Source organism: Kryptolebias marmoratus, linkage group LG24, assembly GCF_001649575.2.
Source record: "Kryptolebias marmoratus isolate JLee-2015 linkage group LG24, ASM164957v2, whole genome shotgun sequence".
In the NCBI taxonomy this organism is placed as follows: domain Eukaryota; kingdom Metazoa; phylum Chordata; class Actinopteri; order Cyprinodontiformes; family Rivulidae; genus Kryptolebias; species Kryptolebias marmoratus.
The window spans coordinates 1,939,591-1,947,738 of NC_051453.1; the positions used below are offsets into that span (position 1 = coordinate 1,939,591).

General features: G+C 41.7%; 1 protein-coding gene across 3 annotated transcripts in view; it reads left to right on the forward strand.

The window, feature by feature from the left end:
• fnbp1l (formin binding protein 1-like) overlaps positions 1-8,148 on the forward strand; it is a 36,903-nt gene that overhangs the window by 724 nt on the left and 28,031 nt on the right. The gene's annotated exons all lie outside the window — the stretch shown is intronic.

Here is an 8,148-nt window from a genome sequence, read left to right on the forward strand (position 1 = left end):
CCCCCCCCCCCCCTCCCCCTCATCCAGGCTGAACTTCCACAGAGTGGAGGGTTTTCTTTTTGTTTGCCAGCGAGTTGGGAAGTTGACGTTTTTGTGTCACACCCTGTTTCTGGCAGGCAGCAGAGGACAGGAAGGGGGGAGGAAGACCACAGACCCCCATAGACCCCCATCCTGCTGGGTTTCCTTCAAAATGATCCTCAGCTTCCCATTGGTCTGCTCCTCAGACTGACTCCTGCCTCTTTGTTGCCTGGAAAAGGCTCTTTTTACGGCTCCACTTGAACCAACAAACAGCCTGGATTATGTTTCCACACACACCTCCAAATGTTTGACCTGCCTTTAGGATTAAATTATTACGACTTCCTGTTTGAAAATCCTTCCAGATTTTATTCATGAAGTCTGTCGTGGGCGTCAGAATGACATCCCAAACAAGTCCTGGTAGTTATTTAGTTTTTCAGCATGTAGGAGATAATATTTAATTTTCCTTCTGTGTATTTTGGGGTGTTGGCCATCCCAAGCTGTGAAACCAGAGAGGCATCCCCCTCCTCCGGTGTGTGTGTGTGTGTGTGTGCAGTGAGAAGAGGAGGAGGGGTACTTGTTGTCCCTGTGATGATACTCATCCATCTGATCGCCCGTTTATTTCACTCGCTCAGACCCCAGATGTAACGTGACCACGCTGCTGCAGACAAAGAGGTAAAACGCTTTGCTTAAAGATGGGAATGAACTCCATCATTGGATCTGCCACGAGTTTCCCCTCGGTCACCTTTTCACTTTTTTCTGTAAATGTGAACAGCTTACACTCTGTCGGGGGTTAAACATTCAAGTTGAACCAATTTCTCTCCGGGCTGCGACTGTTGGCGATTAGCCGGTGAATGGTATTTCCTTCTTCTTCTTCTTCTTTCAACTGTTTCCTTTTCAGGGGTCTCCACAGCGAGTCCTCCTCCTCCATCTAACTCTGTCCTCTGTGTCCTTTGTCCTCACTCCAACTCCCTCCATGTCCCCTCTAACTGCATCCATAAATGTCCTCTTTGTTTCTATCATCCTTCTGTCCTCTTGTCCCTCCCAAGGAGAACCTCAACACTTTCAGCTCTGACACTTCCTGTTCTGTCTCCAAACCGTCCAACATGGCTGCTCTCAGCACTGCCTTGTAAACCTTTCCTTTGACCTTTTCTCCATCTCTCCTTCACCTCTTTACCACACGCCCTGTTTTCCTGGACGTTGGACCCTAAGTCCTTGAAGTCCTGCACCTTTGTGACCTCTGACCTCTGCTCCTCACTGTTCCACCTGCCTCCTTCTTCAGAAGGTCTTAACAGGTTCACGGGGTTCTCAGTTTCCTCCTGTGACTCACAGAGGCTCGCAGTCCTGCGGCTTAAACTTTCAACATGTTGAAAAAGTTTATGAGATAAATGTCCTCTTAAAGTAGTCCCAAAGTCGTTGCGGGTGTCTCCAACCTGTCTCAAGCTCATGGGAGTTGTCCTCAGACAGAAAACACGTCCAAAGCTAACGGTAAATAATAATAATTCAAGCATTTCCAGAAACTGTCTGAATAAAACTTATCTGCCTGACTCGCTGCTTGCAAACACTCTGAATTCAGTGGAACTGCACCGAAACGATCTGATTTTCTGGTCATTTTGAGTCACACACAACATCATGCTGTAACCTCTTTAATTCAGACGAGACAAAAACAAACAGCTTAGGTTTGTGAAATCAAACCCTCCAAAGAGACACTTCTGGAAGACAGAACGTCCTAGCAGACAGTAGGAAACAGCAGGTTTTAAACATGTCAGGAGTTCAGTAAAATAAGAGCAGGACTGCAGCAGTGATGGTTAATAAAGCAGGGGAATCAAACCTGTGAAGATGTTCCTTTAATGGTCCGTTTCATTCATCTTTGCGTCGTGTTCCGGGCGGCGCTGTAGTAGAAGCTGTCTGATAGGCTGTTGTAATCCCCGAATCCTCTGATGGGATTAATGTGTTTGCTGTCTGAGGTCAGATTAAGGATTATTGTCCAAAAGATATGATGTAAGCGTGGTGATTGGCCATTGTGTTTCTGAAATGACTGAATCGATGTCATGCAGTAAACCTGAGTTAAGTTCACACCCTGATGGTGGAAAGTCTGGATGTTGAATCGTTGATCTCGAACCTGGGGCGAGAATCAGCTGCTCTTTGAAACGTTACAAAGTGAGGAAGGAACATCCTGTTTCTGTGCCGGCTTCCTGTTCCATCTCACACGTGAAAAAGGAAGAGTTTGTCTGAATTAAAGCTCTGTCTGTGATTTGTGTGTGCGTCAGAGCCAGGATGCCACCCTGCTGAGCTCAGGTCTGTTTGATGGAGGATGGAGGTGAGCTGAAGGCCAACAGAACGGAGCGGCCAAGCCGGGCGGGCGGTCGGCTCCACCGAGCGGCCGAGCTGAAAGACGAGGAAAAAGGGGACAGGAAATGAAAAGGGCAGGCTTTGAAGGACTGGTTGAAGATGTTATTTTGAAACTGTTGGGTGAAACAGAGTAGAGACTGCTTGTAGAAACCCAGACGCAGGTTTGTTTGATGATGTGGATCCCGTGGAAGGTGCTGTTGGAATAGAGGGTGCTGGGGTGGTTATTTGTCATTTATATCATACTTCAGTCAAAATGATTCTTTTCTGCATCTTGAACCCGGAAAACCTGCAGCTATATTGTTAATAGTTCCTGTTTATGGAGAGTTTGTGGTACAACAAGGTGACTGGTGTTGAACTGAATCCTCTGATGGAAACACAATTAGCTTTCAGCGACTAAATGTGACATCTCTGTGTCCGTGTGTACTAATAACAAAGCAAACCCCTTTGTCTCCATGTATTTTTTAGATTTGTGTGAGTTGTAGTTCTGATTGGAGGGTTCCTGATCAGTAGAGCAGGAGCCTTGCTGTGTGGAGGCCACAGCGGGTGAGGATGAAGTCATGCTGAAGCCGAAGGCTCTGGTTCGGACACGACAAGCTGTTAGACTTTGTCTAGCCAAGCTTGTCAACACATTGTCTGTGGGAGCAGGGGGTGTTTTTGTGGGTGGGAGTGAGAGAACACCATGTTTTCAGCCATAGTTCAGAGGATGCCCTGCGTGCAGCGGTGGATGTCTTTCTTAATTAACAAAACTGTCCTAATGCTCTGGAGACGGGGGAGGAAGAGGAAGGACCCAGGGTGTGAGGGAAGAGGGCCTGTAAAGGGAAAGGAGGGGGTGGGGGGGGGGGTCATTTGGTGGTAGGAGCTGAATTGATGAAGGCAGCTGGGCTGAGAGATGAGCTGAGTTAGACGTATTGGATTAAATGAATCTTTAATGATCCCAGTGGATTTATTGTGGGTAACAGGATCCATCCGATGATTGGGATGTCAGTCAGAGCAGAGCAACATGAGTTTAGGTAAAACAACCCAAGCATTAGAGATATCTGCTAAATGGCACTTTCTTATTGTTTTTAATATGTTTCAATAAGTTTAATATGTTAACTCTGTAAGCAGATAAATGGTGAGGACCGACATGTGTTGAGTGAAGATATAATCTTATTATTGTTGTGATATTTGAACATTTGTGAAAAAGGCAGAATCCTTTTTAATGATTTGCTGTTCAGCATAAAAATGGAAGATTATTGGTTCATATCCTAAACCTCTATTAGTTCTAAGTGGATTTAGAGCAAATAATGAGCTATTCAAACAGACAGAAGCAGTAATAACTGGAGAGATTTAAAAAGCATCTCACAGTAGAAACACACCCACTGCAGCAGATTTTCTACCAACTTTTTGATGGACATTTTCACACAAATGTAGTCATACAGCCAGAAAGTGAATATGCATGCTTGTGGTTTTTTTTTTTTTTCAAAAGTTATGGCCGTGAATGCCAAGCCTGATTGGTCATTAAAGATGAGTCATGCTTCCTGCCTTCATAAAACATACGAGGCGAGTACATGTGGACCTGAAACCAGATGAATGCATTGTGCTCAGCTGAAAAGAATTCCTGGAACGCAATCATTTTTATTTTTTGGTTGTCTTTTTTTCTTCCAGTGTTATTTGTAGAAAAATAGAAGTTTTGATTGTTGGACAGGCCGGATGAAAACTGTCCAGTTCTGCTCACAAAACGATTGATCAGAAATTAAGAAGCTTCGATGTAAAGAGCTGAGAAAAAAGGGTCGTAACGTTGCTACAGCATTTACTACAGCATATTGGTTTCAGAGTTGAAAACTTCTCTTATTACTTTTGTACAATTTCTAAGTGTTGGACCTGGTAATCCTTCACTTCAGTCAGAGTTTCCCAAAGCAGCAAACTCCTGTCAACACAGTTCTTCTGTGCTTGCTTCCTACTTCATCCTCATGTCCTTGAAGTTGCTGAAGTGAGACAGATTCCACTTTTATTGTTCCCTTTAGGACATGGAGGTTTGGGAACTTCTCAGTGAAACACTGCAGAGGGCTGATAAAGTGAAACACGTGGGCTGGAGGTGCCCAGAGCTCAGAAGTGACTTTCAGTCAGTTTCATCGATAATGTAATGTGTTTTTCTCTAAGGTTGTTGTGCAGCACTGCACAGACGAGGCAGAGTTTAGAAAACACAATCAGAGTTTGATTGGTTGACAGCAGCGTTAGTTGATTCCAAAGAGGAAGAAATAAATTATAGCTTGATCAGATAGTTTTCCAGATCTAATTTCCTTTTAGAGGACTGGCACAAACAAACACAAGCACGGATCCTTCGTCTTTTTTCCAGCACTGCTCCCCTGGTTCCTCCCCCTCTTCCTTCCTCTCATCCTCCTGCTGTGTCTCTCTGGACTTGATCACAGCTGTATCCAGACAGCCAGCTGTTCCTTTTGGATTCAGACACCGTCCCACCTGCAGGCCTCCGGGACCCGTGACCCCGGATGAACCTGGTTTCTGTCACGCTGCATGTTATCTGACCTGACTTTTCCCCCCCCTTTTTTTTTTTTTATAAGAATACAGCTTTTCATTGGCATGCCAGGATTGGTTAACCTTTTGGATTAGTATTTGTGCAGGATGAGGAGCTGGTTTTCTGGAGATGCAGCCCTTTTAGAACCACAGAAAGGGCTCGTTAATAAATATTTACCTTGAGGTAATTAGTACTGATCCATTTTATGATACATAAAAAAATCAGATGTCTTGCTACAACGTGAGTGTAGATAATATCTTTCCAGGAAGTAAAAAGTGAGTCACCGCAGACAGAAATAGTTCCAGACTTCGGCTGGTTGGGGGCTTTGATCAGAGCTGTAGCTTTGTTTGGTGCTGAACCATCTTCATGACTCAGGCTCACATCCGTTTGTATTACTCAGTTACTTTATTAGCCAAGAGAAAAAAAATATATGCAGACTTCAAGACATCTGGAAAATTGGAAAATGTAAGAAATTCTTCTGGTGAATTTCCCATCGAAGGCCAAGCCAGTCATCAAACTGAACCTCTGCTGGAGGAGGATGTGTTGTCAGTAACATGAACAGAGGCAGTCGCAGGATTTCCACGTCCAGTCGCCAGCTAGCTGGGTCTGGATACACATCTTACCTCCTGAATGTACTAATGTATTTATACTCAACTTAATAATGTTGTTATACTTAGTTTACTGAGCATAACGTTTGTGATAAATAAGAAATAGACTTACAAAGTTCATCTCCAGAAAAGTTGGTGAGTTTTCTAAAATCCAACAAAACCTTAAATCTGTAATTAGGTAATTCACTTTATTTATTTTTTTCTTAAACAGACACAGGTACTGAGTATTTATTTAGAAAATTAAAAACACGTCTAGAATTTAATGCAAGTAACACTTATTTGAGAATTAAGGATACTAATTATTGCAGTTTTTTAAGAGTATTCTGTCTCTTTTTAAATAATTTTACAGATTTAACCTGTTGCATTTTAGAAGACTGTTGGTCCTGCTATCAGATGAGACATCAGTGGAGCTTGTTGAGTGTGAGAGACATAGACAGCAGATGTCCTCCAGCTGATGTCCTTTAGGTTGTTTTCTGCTAAACACAGCAGCTCCTGGCTAAACCTGCTCACCTGGTGCACTGATTTTATCTGCTCCAGCCTGAAATCAGCCCTGCTTGTTTACGCTGAAGAGCAGCCATGTTGAAACATGATCCATGGCCCACTGCAGCTTGTTCCACGTCAAACACGCTTCACTGAACAGACCTTGTTAACCGCACTGAGTTGGCCTAAAAGCCAAAGTAACACACTGGAAATATTCCCGACACAGCAAATCCATGAACAGCTTTAGCATTTTAAGGTTAGAGTTATTTTACATGGTAAAAATTCACTCCTTCCTGATTCTCCATACTAAACTCACTCTGACTGTTGTCTGCTGCAGATCAAATAACAGCTAATTAAAAAAACAGAATGATCTTCTTTATAGTGAGTGATGATGTTGTGTCTTTAGTTGGTGGCTGAGAGAGAATCATGATAAATCTGTCAGTACCACCATGTGGACCGGGATCAACCCAGTGGTACTTAAACACACTTAATAATAAATGTCAATTATAGTAAAGAACTAAGCAATGACAATAAAGATTATTTCCCATTCTGACTTTGGTACACTGATTGCACAGGGTGTTAATTACCTTACTGGTAATAAAAGCTGTGGGTTTAACTAATTTAATTCTCAACTGATGCAAATTATTCATTTTGAAACACAAGAAGGCTCATGAAGAGATGATCAAAAATCAGAGTTAATCTGTTACTTTTGTCCAGCTGTTTTTATGCTAGTGAAGAGAAAATTGTACCGCAGGACAAGAAAACCACAAAGTTTTTGTTGCCATACAAAGATTTTAGGACGTTGACTCTGTGTTTTCTTGTAAAAGTCAGATATGAAAAATGTATTCTTATTTTTGGGGAGTTGGAATGAAAACGGCACAGTTTTAAATCATTTTCACAAGGGTTTCTTAAATAAGAAGATATGCTTCAAATGAATTATTTGGTAAAATGATTTATTTTCATTGCATCTGGCCAATAATAGTAACAATTAATCATTTACCTCCCTCTTGTAAAACATGGTCCTACTTTGCAATTTTCATTAGCAGTTTAAAGCTGCTTTCTGTTTTAATAGAAATTATTTTGTTTATGTCTTGATTTCTATGTAAAGAAACACAAGGATTTTTTTTTAAATTAAGATTTTTTACTATAAAAAGATTATAATAATGAACAAATGTGCTCATTTATCTTTTCAACACTGGTGTTTGGTTTACTTTCTATAAACTTTTATAAGAAAGTATTTTGCAGACACACATCAGTCCCACATGGAGTTAATGACCGTATAGTTAATAAGCATTAAGTGCTCCTTTAGGACTCCCCTGGTTTCTGTGTTTTCCCATGGCTGATTTAACAGTTACCATTGTGCACAAGTAACATAAAGGATGTGTTTCTAAGTGTATCTATGGGAAACACTGGCTTTTGTCAGGAATTTGCCACATTTCACATACCATAAATAGAGATGTACACACAGGTCAAGTGTAACTGGGACAACCCCCCTTTCTCCGTCCCCCACCCCCGTCCAACATACAGCCTGCTTGAGTTTGGGGAAACAATTCAGACAACAAGAGGTTTCCCAGGCTGTTTATTTGGCCTGTGAAGTTTCAGAACCCCGTAAAACTTCTTCATGTTGCTGTCAGCTCAGAGCTGCTCATTACTTGCCTAGGTAACATGTCCAGCACCCAGTGTCCCCTGTTGTTACAGTAGCTACCCCAAACCATATATCAGGTGGACAGGGTAATAAAACAAAACTAGTCCCCCCCCCCCTTCTCCGTGTGCCGATCCAGATCACTTTACACAACTGAAAAACTCCTGAAGAGAGTCAAACTAACAATTGTGTACATATTTTGTTATGTCAAAGTGCACACAGTGTATAAAAAACACAAAGATGTCATATCTGTCATTAGTTTAATGAAGAAGTCAGTAGCCTGTTGGTTTGGAGAGCCATTGTACTTCTACTCCAGAAGCCTTGCAGTGATTTTGTGGTGTTCATAACTTTCCATAGAAGGTCCATGGTGTCTGATCTGTCTCACATGTACAGGTGCTGGTCATAAAATTAGAATATCATGAAAAAGTAGATTGATTTCAGTAATTCCATTTAAAAAGTGAAACTTGTATATTATATTCATACATTACATACAAACTCATATATTTCAAATGTTTATTTCGTTTAATTTTGATGAT